Genomic DNA, 20,040 nt, shown 5'->3' with positions numbered 1-20,040 from the left:
GATTTCTTGTCACATTTTTCCTTTACAGAGATATGGTCAGTTGGTTTTATACCATAGTGCCAAGTAACCTCATGTTCTTTCGATTCTGTTTGTAAATGCATCATATGTAAATATTATTATTATTAGTTATTGTTTATTTATTTTAGTATTATTATTATTATTATTATTATTATTATTATTAAACAGTGAACATATAGAACTTTAAAACGAAACCCTATCCCGCTTTCTGTTATCTGAATTAATGGAACTCCATCATTCTCGCAGCGTTTTTCGATCAAAACTCCCACGTTGTGCTGATCTAAATCAATCTCATTTTACTCGCAAATTGCTCCATCACATTCCGTGATTAATGGAAAAAGGTTAGTCACCTTCCATCGTTATCCCTTTGGGATCTTTTAAAGCTACAATATAAATAGCCGCCAGATTTCCGAGTATCCAAGGCCTTTTTCTTCCTATCTTCTCGAGTCCTTTCCTTTGTCTTCTCTTTTGTTAGATTTATGTCGGCCCAGTGATAATACCTCTCTCTAGTTATAGTAAATATATTTCTTATTATTTTAACGTAGGGTTGTTGTTATCTCTTGATGTGTTTCGATTTAATATCTTAGAGCTCAAATATTTCAGTGCTCTAGTTTTTGTAGCTTGTTTGTCCAGCGATCTTCGTTTTTGTCTCTGAAATTAAGTGTTTCAGTTAGCCCTGGTGGTAGCGTATTGCATGTGAGTCTCTTTACCAAATCATTTTAAGCGAAAATCCATGATGGGCTATATGAACAAATAATTACTGGCGATCGGGCAACGTATTTTCCAAAGCTGTCATCATGTTAACGGCCTTTTTTTAGCCTTCATAAACACAACGTGTTTTAACCTTACATTAATGAATTTTGATAGAGCTTTCTTTTTTTTTTTTGACTCACAAGCAACAATAAAACGAAACAACTGAGAACTCTGTAAAAAATTATGGTGATTTAGTGATCACTTAGTGATGTCAACTGTTTGTATTTTTTTAAAACTATCTCTAGGTAAAATAAAATGAACCGCTCTAGTGCCTCTCAAACAAGCGTAAATGTCTTCAAGTTTCATTTTCAAAAAGACTTCTACAAAAATGAGGAAACCGATCGAGTGACTACAGCTAACTGATCAACTGTACACTTTTCAAATCGATTAAACTATATGATAAAGGAAAAGTACTTGATTTTTTCATTTAAAATTTACATATATTCTCTTTACATAATCAAAGAAAGGTATTTCAGTGAGAATGTTTAAGTTGTAAATTAACCTTTAATGTTGAGTGATATTCATGGAATGTCACTGCCTAATATTAAATAAACTTTCTTATGAAGCAAATAAATAAAGACATTGAAAAAAACTATCTATATTTCACAGAAAAGCAGATTACGAGACACCAAAAACAACTTTGAAATAGATGATAGAATTTCTCGATACTTAAAACGCGAATTCAGACTTGCGGGAAAACATTTTCGAGGAATACGAAACGGAAAAGAAAAGGAAGGTATGCATGAAGATTTGGGAATGGAGTGTGCCATGCAACATTTAAAAACTCGCAGGAGGTAGATATTCAGTATTTTATTTTTGTACATGTTTTTGCATCGAGTTAATATGCTATTGTAATGTTGTGTTTATTAATGGATCGTAACCAGTTTTACGAACGTGGTAATTTACGATATGTAACGATAAAGTAATTAATTATATGAAGTCCAGGTGCGAATCTCTCATGATTGAGGCTTATTTTGACCTATTAAAAAGACATTTACGAGGATACCAATAGTAGATTGGATGTGGTATTTAGCCTTTACCCCGAAGTATAAGTAGGGAAGAAACAAAGCAACAAAACTCTCGAAAAGATCTTACTTGACGCTTGGTCATAAGCATTTGTAACAAAGCACTTTAAACTTTGTACCCAAACACATTAGCATATGAAAAAGCATAAACTTCGGCATCTCATCCCAAAGTAATCATATTGTCAACCACAGCGGAACGAAAGTAATAATGGAACAGTAGGAGAGGTGCTAGAGAGGTATACAGTTATAAGCAAAAGCCCATTCAATAATTGGAGAGCAATTTGGAATCCAATTACATTAGTTGTAACCGTGTTGGCAACTGGGTGCACTATATTTAGGGAAAACCTTAAAATATGATGAAAGGCCAGAGAATAATTGTCAAAAATGCACACAAGGATAAAGGAACAAGATCAATTCATTATTTTTGTGGTTTAAAGTTATAGATAAAAGTACACGGGTATAATTGATAATAGTTTGTAAACTATGATTATTGATAAAAAACAATCGATGCATTTTTCTCTAACTTTTCTAAAAGGACAGTGGAAATTTTTTATTTGATTGAGCTGTATAAATGACGTTATAATAATGGTCATCGAAGCTGATGAAAACAACGATGTGCATACCATCTTCTGAAAGATGTTTTGTTAATCTGTTCGTATGACTACGAAAAGCATTAGGTACTCAGTGATGATTTTGCGTTTTTACTAAAGTTAGTCGAAAATCTGGAACCAGTCCATTACAAATTGGATATTTTTCCTATTGTGATGGGAAACGGAAAGTCTTTGATAGGTGTTTCAGTTAATGGATGTACACTCTACACATTACTTTTTGCCAGGTATCAGTACATATAGTGAGTAACCAGGTCTAGGTGGCTCAGCTAGCAGTACCTGGATTAAGTCCTCTTAAGAATTACACACTGTGTGGAACTTATTATCCTTTCTTGTGTTTAGTCAATGGATTATCCATGTGTTCTGCTACATTAATGAACATCTAGAGATAAAAAATAGTTTCAAGTCTTAGGCATATGAATTTAGAAATACTAGGGATTAATGGATATAGTATTTAGTATAAAATACCACTAAATCATGTTGGAAAGATGCAGCAGACAACATGAACTCAAGAAATGCAGATTGGACGTCGTAGCTGTATGTGAATCAGGAGAGCGACTGGAACTGGGCGAGAAGTAGGTATGACTTTAATACCAAATGAAGATGTTACAAGGTTACTGGAGAGCTGGAAGGAGCGGATTATTGCTTGAAATGATTAAGAATATGTATTATAAGTGTTAAGCTTCCTCGGCATTAACAAATCATCTCTACAAGGAAAATAAAAAATTAAATTTTATGAAGAACTACAGAATGTTTACAGATGGAGATACTTGAAAGAGATATGAAAATGGTAAAACTTTGTAGGAACACTGAAGACATCAAAAAGATGTAATACCAAATGAAGATGTTACAAGGTTACTGGAGAGCTGGAAGGAGCGGATTATTGCTTGAAATGATTAAGAATATGTATTATAAGTGTTAAGCTTCCTCGGCATTAACAAATCATCTCTACAAGGAAATAAAAATTAAATTTTATGAAGAACTACAGAATGTTACAGATGAGATACTTGAAAGAGATATGAAAATGGTAAAACTTTGTAGGAACACTGAAGACATAAAAGATGTAATGGGCAAGGAAAGCCTGGAAGAGACTACAAATATAAATGGGTGCAGTTTATTATTTCCTTCCTGCATATAGTGGTCAATTAGAAGGTACTCTTTTTCCTGAGTAACGGACATCCATATACACTTACACATATCCAGATGACAACCATAGAAACCAAATAGATGAAAAAACTTGTAATCAAGAAATTTATTCCTGTGAAACACGTGCTCATGTGGTAATTATTTCCACACACACACACACACCACACACAAATATATATATATATATATATATATATATATATATATATATATATATATATATATATATATATATATATATATGTATGACTGGTAAAAATGTTCTGTTATAATAAAATTCCTTCTATTAGATATATATATATATATATACATTATATATATACTATATATATATATAATATATATATATATATATATATAGAGAGAGAGAGAGAGAGAGAGAGAGAGAGAGAGAGAGAGAGAGAGAGAGAGAACAAAAATTTCATTCTAGATGTAAGAAAATAGGGTTGGGGTCTCACGTTCTTCTCTCATTGAATAAATATAAATGCTATTCAAAAGTATGTTTGAAAAGGAGCTCTGGAAATGTTTGAAGTCTGCACAGCAGTTTTCCAGCCAGAAGGGAACTAAATTTGGAGAAATTTCCTCAGGCTTTTGTAACTAGTAACGGTAGGTTTCTTCTTGTTTTATTGAAGATGTTTTTATTTATTTCTTTTAAGCTTTAAAACTCATTTAATTTGTATAATTGATAGGTGGAATACCAAAATGAAATACGGAGATTATTGTTACTTCTGAGGAACTCATCACCTCCAGCAAGGTGGTTATTTTTATATTTTAGTAGGGCTTCTTGCTTCTCGGTTGATTGTTCAGTTTCTATGTAGGATTTAGTAAAAAAAATATGGATTTATAAAAAAAAAAAAAAAAAAATGGGGGGGTGGGGGGGGGGGGGGGGGGGGGGGGGGGGGGGGGGGGGGGGGGGGGGGGGGGGGGGGGGGGGGGGGGGGGGGGGGGGGTGGGGGGGGGGGGGGGGGGTGGGGGGGGGGGGGGGGGGGGGGGGCGTTAACAAGTAATTTGATGTTGGGAGAGAAAAGAATGTAATGGAGAGAAGGGATTTTCGCCAAGTTCTGGCGGAGATTTGAGCCCTCCTAATGCTCTTCGTCAAACAGATCTAATTAAATATTGAAGGATTTTTGATAGAATAAGGAAGTGAAATTGGTTACTTATAATGCTGCGTATAAGAAATCTCAGAAATACTAAAACGAAACGATAACCTAAACTATATAAAAAAGAGAATGAGTACCAGTTTTTGAGGAAGCATTCTCTTGGTGAAGTAGTTTCAAAAGAGCGCTCGAAAAGTGGTTCTTTATTTTGTATCAGAAGACGCACGTTATTAAAAAAGATGTGTTCTACTAGATAAAGGTAATTCAGAATCAATGGAGGAATGGGAGCTTATCACAGTGAGTTTGTCATATAATTATTATAAGTTACAGTGACAACTATGTTCGAAAATATGCATCCCATACTAAATATTTTTTGCTTACAGTTCTGTGCTCGTAAGAAGAGCTTAAGTGTGCTGTGGTGTATCAGTTAGCTAACAGGAGTTTTAGGCTTGTTGGAAATTCTTGGCGCTTCACGTTTGGTAGCTTTTGCTTGTGAAGAAATAAGCATAAATTCGTTGTTACTCCAATTATTTTTTCTACCCTTGGAAGTGAAACCGATTACATATCAAGGTTAGCGCATAATTCAAACTTTCATAGGGTAGATTGTGGGAACAACGCTTTTCCGAGCTTCAAAAGACAATGCTTCATTAAACTGATATATACGGTTGTCGGTGAATATAAATTCTTTAACTCTTGTCACCCGGAGCGTTTTTTATCTATTTGAGTCTCAGATACTCGTTGCTCCACAAGCGCTGATGGTTCTTCATTTCCTTCGAATATATTTTCAGGAAGTGTGATCGAATGTTACTTTTTGTTTTAGATTTATGGGTGATGTAATAAATTATTGGTTTTGTAGTCAGAATCACAGTTTATGCTTATATTGATACTACTTCTGAATGTTTGCCTTTAACCTTGTTATTATTCATTACTGCTACGGTTCTTATTGTTATTGCCATTCCTTACTCCTGTTGAAGTGACATGATTCGTGTGTTAGAGGGGCTACTAAAAGTATGAATCCACTCTTGTGTGCAGGAATTATCGACAGGTTTCTTCTATTAGTCATATATTTATTTTTTCTTATTCTTCTTACATTTAGATTATGTTTACCGTCATTTTTTGCGAAGAAATTACCTTTGTTTTTCCACTTATTCAGAGAAGCACGTTGTATGGAAATCGAGTTTTGGTCATGTTTGCCTACAGACAAGCTTGCAAAATATGCATTGCTAAATTAGAGATTTTTGGACCATTTATGTAGCAGATTCTCATAGAATTCTCGATCCATCCTTTTCGGTGTTAACAGAATACGTTTCAACATGTCCTTTAGTGTTGAGATTACAAACGAACACTCAGTTTTGAAGTTTAGGAACTGAGGGAGCGGAAGAATTCACAATTAACCAAGTTTTCGTTCAGGTAAAAATATGAGTTCCACGGTTAATCTTTGGAATGGAAGTTGCTACAGTTGCTAAGGTTGATTCTGCAGTTAATCAGCCAAATGGATTTGAATTTCAACTGCCTACTTAGCTAATTAACTAGTTACCTTGATGAATTTTGTTTCCCCGTTTTTGTAATTAGTTATATTTTTATCCCTCAAGTATAACAAATCCATAACTTAGGTGGTTTACAAAAGGTTTGTTCAAATTCCGTTATTTTCACTCGTGGATTTTTTTTTCTTTGCCGTTAATAGTCCCTGGTAAAGTATACTTTCATACTAGTTGATACTGGAATAGCTTCACCTTTTTTTCTTGATTTTCAAGAAATATATAGCACTCAGGAATATTTTACGGCTCTACATACTATTGACTGGGGAACAGTCTTATAATAATTTCCATTTTTTTAAGGTAATTTTTAAGAATTAAATTTTTTTTTTTTTTGCAATATACATTAAGATTGTAGTATATAATTCCATCGAAGTCTTCTAGTGAAAACTTTTAACGGCACATTGTTGTTTAGTGTTTATGTAGCGGCATTGCGCCAGCTGTAACTGATGTGGAATTTAAGAGTTTTTATGATGTGGATGTGTATTTTCCCCAAATTGGTTGTCCAAATGGTTTCATTCGGCGTCAATGATCCTGGTAGTCACGACGCCAGATAATTATTAATTATTCATTCATTAACGACACATTTTGCAGGCATATGTGAAGTAGTGTAGATAACAATCTCAAAATACGCTTCAGGGACATTTAACCCAATTTTAGTTTACCTAATTTTCGTTTTTATATTCGTGATAAATCCTTTAGAAGCGTCTCATTGGCGTAATCGGTATGGTGTTGACCTGCCACCTTGGTGGCCGCGAGTTCGATTCCCGGGCATTCCATTGAGGTGTTAGAGATGTGTATTTCTGGTGATAGATATTCACTGTCGACGTGGTTCGGAAGTCACGTAAAGCCGTTGGTCCCGTTGCTGAATAACCACAGGTTCCATGCAACGTAAAAACACCATACAAACAAATAAATCCTTTAGAGGTGTACAGGTTTCCCAGCACACATCAATATTCATCTTCATGGGAGAGTTTTCATGCTATGACTTTTTTTTTTTTTTGGGGGGGGGGGGGGGGGGGGGGGGGAACTAGGTGTCTACCCGACAATATCCACAATGGACTTGTTTACCGTCACACGAGAAAAGAGGAAAAACTTCGTATTGATGACCTATCTTCTTTTGGAGATAAATAGATTTTATGTCTGAAAACGTGGTTCTGGTTGAACTAATAGATTTTATGTCCGAAAACGGGGTGAACTAATAGATTTTATGCCTGAAGACGACGTGAATTAATAGATTTTATGTCTGAAAACGGGGGTGAGCTAATAGATTTTATGTCTGAAAACGGGGTGAACTAAAAGATTTTATGCCTGAAAACGGGGTGAACTAATAGATTTTATGCCTGAAAACGGGGTGAACTAATAGATTTTATGTCTGAAAACGGGGTGAACTAACAGATTTCATATCTGAAAACAGGGTGAACTATTAGATTTTATGCCTGAAAACGGGGTGAACTATTAGATTTTATGCCTTAAAACGGGCTGAACTAATAGATTTTATTAGTTCACCCCTTAAAACGGGGTGAACTAACGTGAATTTACCTGAGTAATGTTTGGCTTTTGCTCGTAAATTTGTTGAATAATTTCAAGTTTACAACTTATCGAGGACACCCTTACTATGAAGAAAATCTACAATAGTCATCAAGTACAGAGGAGCATTAAAAGAAGCAAACTGAATTAAATATCACTACTTATCAAATTTTGTAATGTGGTAATATATACGTGCATGTAACTGGAAACTATTTGCGATGAGGATGTTGACCACTGAATTTTCCACTCTGTTATGCTTTGACGTGAAAAGCTTTAGCAACATTTATTATTTGGTTAAGGGTCATTTTATACTTTTTTCTTTTGAGGTCTTGCTCAATTTTCTTGAAATTTTGGATCAGCATTATGGAACAAATTCTCTCCTTCTTTCGCCGGCTCACATTTTTTCACAAGTACGTATATGATTCCGCATTTTAAATGCAAATATTTATGTATATTTATGAGTATTTATGTGTAAGGGTATATATCACATGAGGTATAAATACATAAGCATGTCATCTTGTTAATTCTGCGTCATTTTATAATGATTAAACATTGTTATTGCTCGTGTTATTTTCTTCCCAAAATTTATATAAAAAAAACATTGTTGCAAGAATCGTCCTTTTCGACCCACTCTGTAGAATAGTAGGGCTTCCCCCTCCCAAGATCACATGGCAAGCACCAGAAGGGGCCACTTTTGCGGGAATGATGACCCAAGGCTCCTTCTGGAGACCCATGCAGGATAGCTTTTAATATAAAGTTCCATTTGCTGCAATTCTTGGAAGGCAATGAATGCATTCCACAAGCCATTCTGAGGCCAATTTAGATGTCTTCGAATCAAGGAATTGCTGTTGGCTCCAGTTCCAGCCTCACTTTCCATGGGGGTAGTAGAACATAAAATGGAATGGACCCAGAGTCTTCAATGAATCCAAGGAATCTCATAATATAGGAATGAAGTTGTGTGTGTGTGTGTATGTGAATAAGTGGTTTATATAAATTATACCCAAGGGACCCTTATGAATATATATATATATATTATATATATATATATATATATATATATATATATATATATGAATAACTTGATCACGAAGTATATAAAACGTGATGCTATGTATAAATAAAGGTTTTTTGCCACGAAGGAAAAAAATGAAAAAGCGTAATTTTTTTCCTTCGTGGCAAAAAAACCTTTATATTCATATATATATATAATATTTATATATATATTATAGATTATATAATATATATATATAATATGCTATATATATATATATATAGATATATATATATATATATATATATACTACATACAGACATATATACATTCATACATACATACATACATACATACATACTACATTACATACATACATACTTCCCTTGGGTTTCTAGAGACCATTTTCTACGATATGGGTCTCATCTAGGGTTTTGATTAGGAACTCAGGAACCCGGGTCCCTCCGCATTTTCCAGCAAAGGCCTGGAGGAAAATAATGACGCACTTTTACGTCATCGAAATCCAGAGAAGTTAAGGAATGTAGGAATGTATATTGAAGAAGACTGTAAGACTTCTGATAAAATAACCTCAAGTATTTATTTTGTTGAACGGAGGAACGAAGTTTGAATACAATGCCATTACACAAGTGGGAGTGGTAACAAAATTACTGAGATAAAGTAATTTTAAAGGACCCATTGATGAAAACAAAATTCTTTAATCTGATTAATGAATGTAATTATGTATTTGATTGCGAAGTGGACCGTGTGAAAAAAATTTATAGTTCCTTAGATATGAAATCTTAACACCTGGTTTTTCATATATTTTCATTTTTAACAGAAGGTGTTTGAATGTATACTGGTATTGATTATGACTTGTATCGAACATGAAAACAATAACACAACCTTTTTGAAACGAAAAGTAGGAACATTCAAAAGTTTTATTTTGAAGTTTATCGACGTATATTCCCATAGAGGCCTCTCATCTTTTACAAAATTAATTTGGACCTTTAATCTTGTTACGCAGTTATATGTAATTGCTCTTACTAATGTCTGTTGGTAACAAGGTTTTTGCGATAATGATAATCTCGATGGCTTCACCTTTCAAGTTCTTCCATCCATGATCAGTAACCTGTGGAAACATATTATACATTTTGCTTTTATGGTCATTTACCACTAACAGAAATACTTTTTCTTGTGTCAATTGTAATTGCTAAAAACTCCACCTAAGCAAGTAACTGGATTGTGATGTTTGTGTTTATTATGATGTACATTGTATTCTACACATTTCGTTCTTATTTAGTGTTATTGGATTATCGTCATTTACGCCAAGTCCTCAGTACAACATTCGATGACGTAAGTTTTGTCGAGAATAACAGGTATTCTATATACTATATGTATTAATATATATATATATATATATATATATAATATATATATATATATATATATATATACACAAAGAGAGAGAGAGAGAGTTATGTTAGTGAAATTAATAACTGTCCGCAGGTTGTGAAGAATGATATGATTAGGAGTTATAGTGTTCGGATCTGGGTGAGATCAGGGAATGGGTTGCTTATATTTCCGCTTGTTCGGGGAGCAAGCCTATAAGCTACTTTGTTGTTCTTGTTGTTCTTGTTCTTGTTGGGGGGATAGGAAAGCCCTATGGAAAACCCCATAAAGATCTGAAAAAGGTGTTTTGCGTTGAGTTAAAGATACAGGAATTTTAAGACAGGGTATTTATGAATTATTTATTAAAATGAAACTGTAAAAATCAAATAATGTGGGTGTTAAACAGTACAGGAAAAGGATTTCTAAGAAAATATATCTTATTTATTTTAATTTTCGCTGTTGAAAAATGTGCTATTTAACCATAGATTTTAGCACGCACCTCAAGTAAGTTGGAGGTCGGATCATGCCTTGTTGATATTCAGACTTCGCGACAGATTAGTGTCTGAATGTTGGACCCCGGATTATTATTTATTTGTATTATTAGTATCCCTTCTTATTGTGACAGATCCAAAGGCATTTGGTAATTTGACAGATAAGTAGAATGTGAAAAAAAAACAATAGTCTAATACAGTAGTTTAAATTGTCAGTATTTTAAAGATATCGTTTAGCCATTAAAGAATTCATATATCTCTGTTTCAGCTATTTGATATAAGAGAAGCAGACGACTTATTATCCAAGGAGTTTAAGATATGCTGATTCGCTGAACATAATACCAGAATATGTACATGGGATTAGTACTCTTCCATTATCAATCTAGATTGACGATATCAAAGGATGAATAGTAATATCGATCCTCAGGTATGAGTTCAAATAAGAAACACAGCAATTCAAGACTTTTAAAAGTAGCGAAATTTTCGATAACCGACGGAGATAAGAAAGTATTTCAGTTTTGCCTCTAGGACCGTATATTCGCCGAAGCTCATATCAGTGAATTGGAAATCAATAAAATGATGTCTCTCTCTCTCTCTCTTTCTCTCTCTCATATATATAATATATATATATACATATCATGTATATATATATATATATATATATATATATATATATATATATATATATAAATATATATTATTTTCAGGATCAGTCGTTTTGTTTGAACGATCCTAGTTGGGTAGTTTCCCTGTTTCTCCTGCTTTTACTTTTTTTACTTTTATCTCAGTGTGAGTGACTGAGTCAGTCAGGTTCTGGGTGGCAGACAGACAGGTTCTTGGCAACACTCAGCCAAGAAGGTAGTAGCTGAATACCAGTATGGCTACTTGATTTAAGCAACAGGTATTGGTCACCTGTTGTATTTGGCAGTTGAAGCAGTTGCAGCGATGTTACTGGACTTTAACAGCAGGTATTGGTGACCTGATGTTGTCTTCGGCAGTTGCAGGATGTAGTCATCTGTGGAGCAGTGTATCCATGAGACGGCCAACCAGTTGTCTTTTCGACTTCGCCGCAGTCATGTGTATTTTTGGATATGTTCCTGTCAGCAGCCATGGGCTGTTGTGGTGACTTGACGGCGATTGTCTGGTGATGTACTACATCCTCTTTGACAGTAGAGACTGTCTTGACGTCTCTGTAGAGATGGTTATTTTTGTGTGGCGCTGCCTGATGTTCTGGTATTACCTTTGGGGTATTGTTGTTAAAGTTATTTATACTGCATGTGTAATTAAATGTCTTATTATTGGTGCTGTGTGAATTTAATAATTCTTTACGCTGCTTTGGTGATTTATTACTGTTATTATGCTGCCTATTTTTGAGGTTTACTGATTTAATCAATTGAGCATGTTATTGTGCATGATGATTGTTTATTTAGTGTTGAGCAAGTGTATGGCTCAGAAATTGATTTGCTATTTAAATGTATATTTTGAATTCGATGTTCATTGATTTTTCACTGCTTCTGTTAAGCATTTACTTATGTTTATGAATGTTTGTTGTTCTGTCTGAGAATATGAATTATCTAATGATTCATTTATTTGACTTGTAAATGTTAATGATCATTTAATGTAGTTTCGTCGCCTAGAACCTGTACTCATTTGTAAATATGTACATATATATGTAATAAATTAGATTTAAGACATTTCTGATTTTTTTTTCACACCCTCTTCTGTGGTATGTCTGTTCCTCCGGCCATTTCAGTCCCATATTTTAATTTTCATTGAAAGAACCTGATGAACCATCAACGGTTCATAACTATATATATATATATATATTATATATATATATATATATGTGTGTGTAGGCTTTGTAATGGGTGGCTCAAAAGAAATGAAAATAAAAAGAAAGTGGACAACCATTGACATCGTTTCTTACTTAGTATTCATGAATGAACCCTTTCAGACTAATATATATATATATATGTATATATATATATATATATATATATATATATATATATATATATATATATATATATGTATGTATATGTATATATACATATATATATATATATATATGTGTGTGTGTGTGTGTGTGTGTGTAATAATGCAGTCATATTGGAGATATTTCATTAAGTCTGATATTCCCGCAGGTAAAGTTTGATTTCGAACTTTTCTAAGTTGTTTGCTACGAAGTAGTAAGTCTCAATATCTGAGAACATAAGATTTCGTTGCTTCCTTGCCAAGCAAGGAGAATTATCCTTTAATCTTTGAACATGCGTAACATGAAAAATGATTAATACCTTGTATAAAGACAAGTAATTTTTTTTATTATTGTTGATAATGCATTCTGAACACAGATGCTGGAGATGAATGGAGAATTGAGGGAATGATTTCCCATTTACTGTACTGTCGACTCTCCAGGGGAATATGGTTGGCGGCAGAAAGCAACTTCAGATATCAGGTTCCATAAAAGAGATTTTAAATGATGTTTTGATGATGACGTATTTGAAAAGACCATTTTTTATCTATTACTTTATTATTAAGTAAATAATTTATCAGTATTTATCACTGTTCTATCTTTTAACCTTTTCATCAGGGGGCTGAAGAACCAAGTGGTTCGAGTGCCAGGTCATCTGAGTAGCCGAATAAATCAAATCAAATCCAATAGAAATAATTATATCCGGTGCAAGTTTTCTAATTTGGATTCGGTGAAAGACCAAAAATAACAAATTAAATAGAGTGAAAATACTTACAAATTAAGATTGTATACAATGTCTTGTGCGATCTGCATTGGTATACAGACATGAATCATGTTATGGCCCACATTATTTGGAAGATTTTGTCGATCTGAAAATTAGTTTTAGAAAAATAATAATCGGAATTAGATAAGAACACTTATTGAGAAATGATACATGAAGAGGAATTACCGAGGTTCCATGTATAGAGAGAAAATGCTGAAAGTGTCATGTTGATTGTTTATACATGTCCTTCGCACAACCGCTTGGAGAATAGTACGTAATAGCATCAGCTTGGCTTCCGAGAACAACAGCAGAGTTGGTTGACCCCGACCAACTTGCATAAGAAGTATTAGAAGGGAGGCTGGTGATCAGTAGAGATTGGTGCAAGGAAAAGCACGTGGAAGACCTGATTGGAGCCTGACTGACGGAATTTCACAGAGGCCTTTTGTCGAGGACGGAGGCTTCTCCTTCTGCCATGGTTGGCATTCTTTGCTCATTTATTAAACAGACATTCTTTCGATTTTTTTTTGCAGTGGCTGAATTACTTAAGAATATTGTAGGTTCAGTGTTATTTATAAGAAAAATATTAACGCTAAAATTTAACGTTTTTTGTATTCCAATTTTTCCGTTTTCTACTTTTCATGAAAATGAAATTTTAATATTGGACATTACCAAAACCATAGCAAGACTGTCTGAGAAAAAATGAAAATTCATAATGAGTTGTTTTTACGTTCTTATGTGGAAATCGTGGCACAAATACCGTGGATGTTTTCAAAATGTCGAACTTTGTTCATATTCATGGAATATTAAAGACCGTGCATTTTGCTCTGCGTAGAGGTGACTTCTCAAAGTTTATTTTTAATTATTTTCATCATGCCTAGCTTTTTTTTTTATCATGCATAGCTATTCTTTTCCCCTTTGCGGAAGCTTTGGCATAGTTGTGAGAATTCTATGCCAAAGCTTCCGCAAAGGAGAAAAGAATAGCTACGCATTTGTCCTTGCATGGTCAAGCAGATTCATTCACTAAATAATGCCGCATTTAGATCATTCTCTCGTTTATACTTTTATTTTTCATTTAAAGCCTATTTTTAAGTGGCAAGCCTTTGACATAATTTAAATTTTGAAACTTTTTTGGATATTTTTTAATTTGTATTTTTTCTTTATCAGCTTAAAATTGTATTAGTTTTTATTATCGAATACTCATTTTGTTTTAATATTATATTTAGTCTTTAAAATTTCCATTGTCCTTGCATTGTGCGCAGTGCCTTTGATGTCCGAGAAAGTCCTTCAGCAATAAAAGTTTCATTATCTCTCTCTCTCTCTCTCTCTCTCTTTATGACTGTGCATCATATTCCTTGGTATATTTAAAGTGTTATTTGTGTTTCCTTTAAGGTTGTCCCTGTCCTTCTCTCTCTTTGCCTTCTGCTATTTTGGTTCTTATCTTAAAGACGAGTGTCTCCCTGCATGACAGAAATAATACAGGTTATTTGTTTTTTTTATTATTATTATTAGAATTAGTATTATTGGTTTTGTTAATTTTGATCTTTCTAGTAGTGTGTTTGGTTGTCAGTATTTAAGCTATAAAATTTTATTTTAAGACTTTATAACAAGTCGCTAAAGGTATTTAGAATCCACTATAAGTACGTTAACTTTGAGAAATTTAAGCACAAACCAGTTTGTTAAAGGAGAAATGAAGGTCGCGTATGCATTTTTGATGTTTCACTTAGGTTTTCAATTGGAATGTCTTATTTCTGTATTTTTTTTCCCCGTCAAATGGTCTCTGCTTTGGGATCATAGTAAGGATTATGTGTTAAGGAGACTCACTCAGTAATCGGTGTTGTTTTTATTGATTACGCAAGAAGGATGAATTCAGTTTAACGGTTTAGGTAATCCTAATGCTATCATTTATTAGTGACGAAAATTTTATGATCTATGATACTTAGAATATTACAATAAAGATTATTGTTATTTTTTTATCTTTGGTGCGTAATTTATATCTTTTTATTCATAGGCTTTCCAACCGATTAAATGACAATTTTTTATTTTGGGTTATTCTTTTAATAATGAATAATATAGTTTGCTCACTTATATTTTATTCTTTATTTCAGAAAAAAAAAATCCTAATGGAGCCTCTTCCCGTATCCCATGGTCCTTCTGCCAGACTTCTAATGCAGGTATCATATTCTCTTTTTCTTTTGCATGAAGATGTAATGATTAAGTCATATTCTCTTGACTGTATTCCTTATTGTAAGCACATGACGAAAACTGGGATCTTCATTTTTCTGGACCTTATTTTGATATATATTGTTCTCAAGAAATAAGAAATAATTTCTTTACATGTGGCGCTAAAGTCTTAACGAGAGAGAGAGAGAGAGAGAGAGAGAGAGAGAGAGAGAGAGAGAGCATAAGGCTGTCGATGAAAAGAAGAGTATACTGTTGCATTTGTAAGAGCACCTATATTCATGGTTGTATGTTAGCAATGTTTTCAGTATCGTTGAGCTAAAGCTTTAGATTGACCTTATCCAATAGTGTTTCTGATTTTGTTTAGTCGATATTTGTTTCCATCTTTTTCTCATATCGGTAGAATTGTATGAAATGTGATTGTTGTAATCAATGACGTCACTTTTACTTCTGTAAATGATTTCTTTATCATGATGACATCACTGCCTTCTCTCTCTCTCTCTCTCTCTCTCTCTCTCTCTCCTATTAAGATATTCGCTCCGATTGCATTGCCCAGAATTTTTTTTTTACATGTCACCCCCTTCCCACCTCCACCCCCACAATATTGGTTTCCATATAATAAGTCATATGTATTACTTACACAGATTCATTTATATATACTTACATACATATATATATATATATATATATATATATATATATATATATATATATATATATATATAGATCTATATATATATATATTGTGACGTTTATAGATCGTTCGTCTACCCAGATATCAATGAATTAATTTGATTTGGAAAACGGCAGCCATTTCTTCCAAATATCAGCTGATTTTTAGTAAACGCGGGAAACCCAAAACCCGCCAGCTAGAGATAGGGAGCTCCCCAGTTGGGGGAAAAGAGTACTGTCAGCTTTAGGGACGTATCTCAAAAGGGAAGGATGTAGGCAGATTGGTACTTCTTAGACCTATATCTTAAGCTCTCTTTCCTGTGACCCCTCTGCTGGCTGTATGCTTGTTTTCCAGGATTTGCCTTGATCGTGGGGGTTTTTTGGGGGTTTAAGCTGACTTCCAACCCCCAAGCAACCCACCTGAATTCTCTCTCAGTCGGCTGCAAGACGTGATATCGGACAGATGTCCAACTACCTGCCTTCCTGTTAGGCCTATCCAGGGTGTGAGTGGCGCGCCGATGACCCAGGCCTTAGACGAAGGGGGGCCCATGCTTTTCTACAAAGAGCCACATTTTCTACAAAGGTCCACACTGAACACGACATCCACGTATGTCTTGTGAAACAGCATATTGCCAGTCCCTTATCACCTATTATCATTTTGATCCTCATTCTCCCAATTCAATTTCCAGCAACAAAAGGAATTCACCCTTTTGTTCCCTCTCACTGCCTCATGGCCACATGCTTCCCCTTGTGTGATCGTCCCAGACCAATGGAGTCATTGCATACTTCAGTGAAACCTTAAAAGTTCCTTCTCCCCAGTATTAGAGAATTAATTAATCAAAGCAAGAAGTCATTTTTCCTTTTATCTTGTTTAATCTGGGATTCTTTTCCAGATTCCATGAGTCACGTGCCGTCTCTCTGCCCGCAAGTGTGCAATATCCAAGTGTATGAAAACCAGCTATAACTACTCCAGTTGGAGCCATCATTTACCTTTTCTCCAGGCCAGCACGGGCCTTTTTGTAAATAAATAGCTGTAAAGTAACGAGCTGAGTTTTCTGGCGACCTTCCCTCTAAAGAAATTATCAATAACTATCAGTTTACGGTAAGTTAAAGCAATTCCCTCTTGAAATCCCTCAATTATTTCCGTTTACGTATCTAGCCTCTCTCAAGGCCAGCTAAATACGTAAAAGTGTCGACGCTTGCCACGAACCTGGCTCGTAAATCGCATTATCCGTTGTAAAACGTAAACTGTAAATTATTTTACAAAAAGTAAATCAGGCACACTTGCAGGGAAAGAAGAAAGACACTGGCTCACGGTAAGGTATTCCATTCATTAATATGATTATTCTATAACCAATGTTAGCTTAAGGTACGTTTAAGTATTTTTATTGTAGAAGTGTTTTAAACAAATGTGAAGGTAGAAATCTTATTATTGTAACGGCCAGAGCGCCGAGCGAATTCTGTTATTTTGTAAATCGCATTGTTCTCGTAGGACGAGACAGCACGTGTATTAGATAGATGCCAGAAAGGACCAGATCAAACTAGGAAGTGCTTTGCCAGGGTTTATTGCTGTGTTTGAAAGCCTAGCTAGTTAGGAGTGTTTTACTAATAGTTACGGCAAAAGAAGTGTACAATTCTTTTGTCTGTGATATGTTAGGGTATTCATTTTTAACTTTTCGCGCACGCGCTCTCATGCCTGCCAGCCAGCTTTCGTCTCACTCACAGCAGCAGCCATGTTTGTTACCCATTTAAGAATTATCTAAACAATTTAAGCAAAGTAACGTAAGTCTCGGAGTTTTAACGTAAATAATATCAATCTCGGTACTAGTATCTATCGTTCTGCCAGAGAAATTAATGTAATTCGCCTTGAATAAGAAAGTAGAATTTTGTGTTGTAAATTGCCTTCGCATTTACAGAGAATCAGCTGTTTTGAACGACATGCTGTGCGCTAGCAGCGCTACCCAGCTCCCTCACGTGTTTCATCTCGCATCGCTCACTCACTCGCTCGCTGAGCGAAGTTTCATGTCACTTCGTACTTAACGTAACCTCATTCACAAATGTTTGCTAACATCGTTTTAAAATCCTTACCGTCATTTCACTGTTCACAGGGACCTAGTAATCTTACATAAAGTTAACGTAAATCTTAAAAGTAGAGTAAATTACAAGAATTCTTAACGTAAAACGCGTCTTTGTAAAATTCATATTGAAACGCAAATCATTTCATCAGCGCAAGCCGCTACTACTAGCGTAAAAATCGTTCAACGCGAGCGCGTTATCATTTTCATAAAACGTTACCAAAAGCAATTCTTTCATTAAACGTTAACGTAAGTAGATCATTTAATGCAAGTTGCGTCATATTAAACTAACATTAGTAGTTCAATTCAAATATAAGGGAGTTCATTCATATATCATTTTTCACCCTCTCCGAGAGAGAGAGAGAGAGAAGAGAGAGAGAGAGAGAAAACCAGAACCCAGTATTCACGAAGCCAAGAGTACTACATCTTACCATTAATTATAGCATGCAGAATTAACCTTATTTTAGTCTCTTGTGTCTTTCATTTACACAGCGTGATACGTACGCGCATGTGTCCATTGCAGTTTGCAAGCATTTATTTATTTCATTTACCGAGTACTTCAGCGAGGGACTGAGCATTTTCAATTATCATTACCTGTCGTTGCCCGAGTGGTCTTGTTCATTTTTATCCCAAAAGACTTGCGTGTACCGCAAGCACAAACCGCACAGTGTGCCACCGCAAATTCATTACTTCCAGACAGCGAAGTCATTCCCAGTTTAGGACTGGCCACCACCAGTGCACGTCAGGTCTTACCATTTCACAGTGCCACTAATTCTTGACACTGTCCATCGACTGGCTGCTGAAGTACTCCCACCTTTTACTTTCTCTCCTCCACTATTACACCTTCTTGCCATGGAGCAGTGCCATTTCACTTCAGTATATTTAAGTATACTGCATGTAGTGTCTGGGACACACCAGCACGATACCAGTGCTCCAAGGAACGCCCAATTCATTAATGTCCATGTACAAGGATCAGTGATCCTTCAGACCAATCAAGGGAACGCCTCCCGAAGTGCCGCAATACCAGCACTACTAGTGCTGCCCAAGGAGCGCCTCCTCATAAGTGCCGCGCACCTGTATTGGACCTACAGGTAGCCCATTCCAACGTCTCCCAAGTTGGGAATGCCCGTAAGTGTGACGTACGCCGCACACTTCATTCGATTTTTTCACCTCATCAGAAGGTGCCATTCACAAAGTGCCACCGAGCACCCAGTCTTTTCAGACTTTTCATTACCACATTGCAGAACCCATTTCCAAGTGAGTGCCACTTTCCACAGTAGGCACTCCCATTCCATTCAGTACCCTTCCTGGCCATTATTTTCATTTTCATCAGAGCCTCTACTGCAGCCTAAGGGAAATGTCTTCCCCTGCTTCCCGCGACTTCTTTGCCAGAGAGCTAGAGAAGCTCGGAGCCCTCATAACTCAGGGCAAGGAGGCTGGTTACACTGGACCAGCACTTGACCAGTGGATAAAGACGCAGCAGGCTGCCGCGCGCCTGCAAGAAAAGGAAGAAAGAGAAGCAGAGGAGAAAGCCAGAGAAGCAGAGAGAAAGGAAAGAGAAGAAGAGAGAAAGCATGAGCTAGCTCTCCTAGATGACGCAATCTCTCTGCTAGCTTCTAAGCCCCAGACCATGAGCTGGACTCCCGGTAAGAGGTGGTTGCGGAGGTTCTGCACCACTTGTTGCGTGCGTGGGCATGCTGTGGATTCCGACCAGTGCCCAAGTCGGTCTCTACCTTGAGAGGAGAGCTTCCAGGGTGAACTTCTCCAAGGCTACCATGTAGCCCTGCCTGATGAACA

Source organism: Macrobrachium nipponense, chromosome 7 (genome assembly GCF_015104395.2).
Source record: "Macrobrachium nipponense isolate FS-2020 chromosome 7, ASM1510439v2, whole genome shotgun sequence".
NCBI classification, from domain to species: domain Eukaryota; kingdom Metazoa; phylum Arthropoda; class Malacostraca; order Decapoda; family Palaemonidae; genus Macrobrachium; species Macrobrachium nipponense.
Note: the sequence above shows the minus strand (reverse complement) of the source record.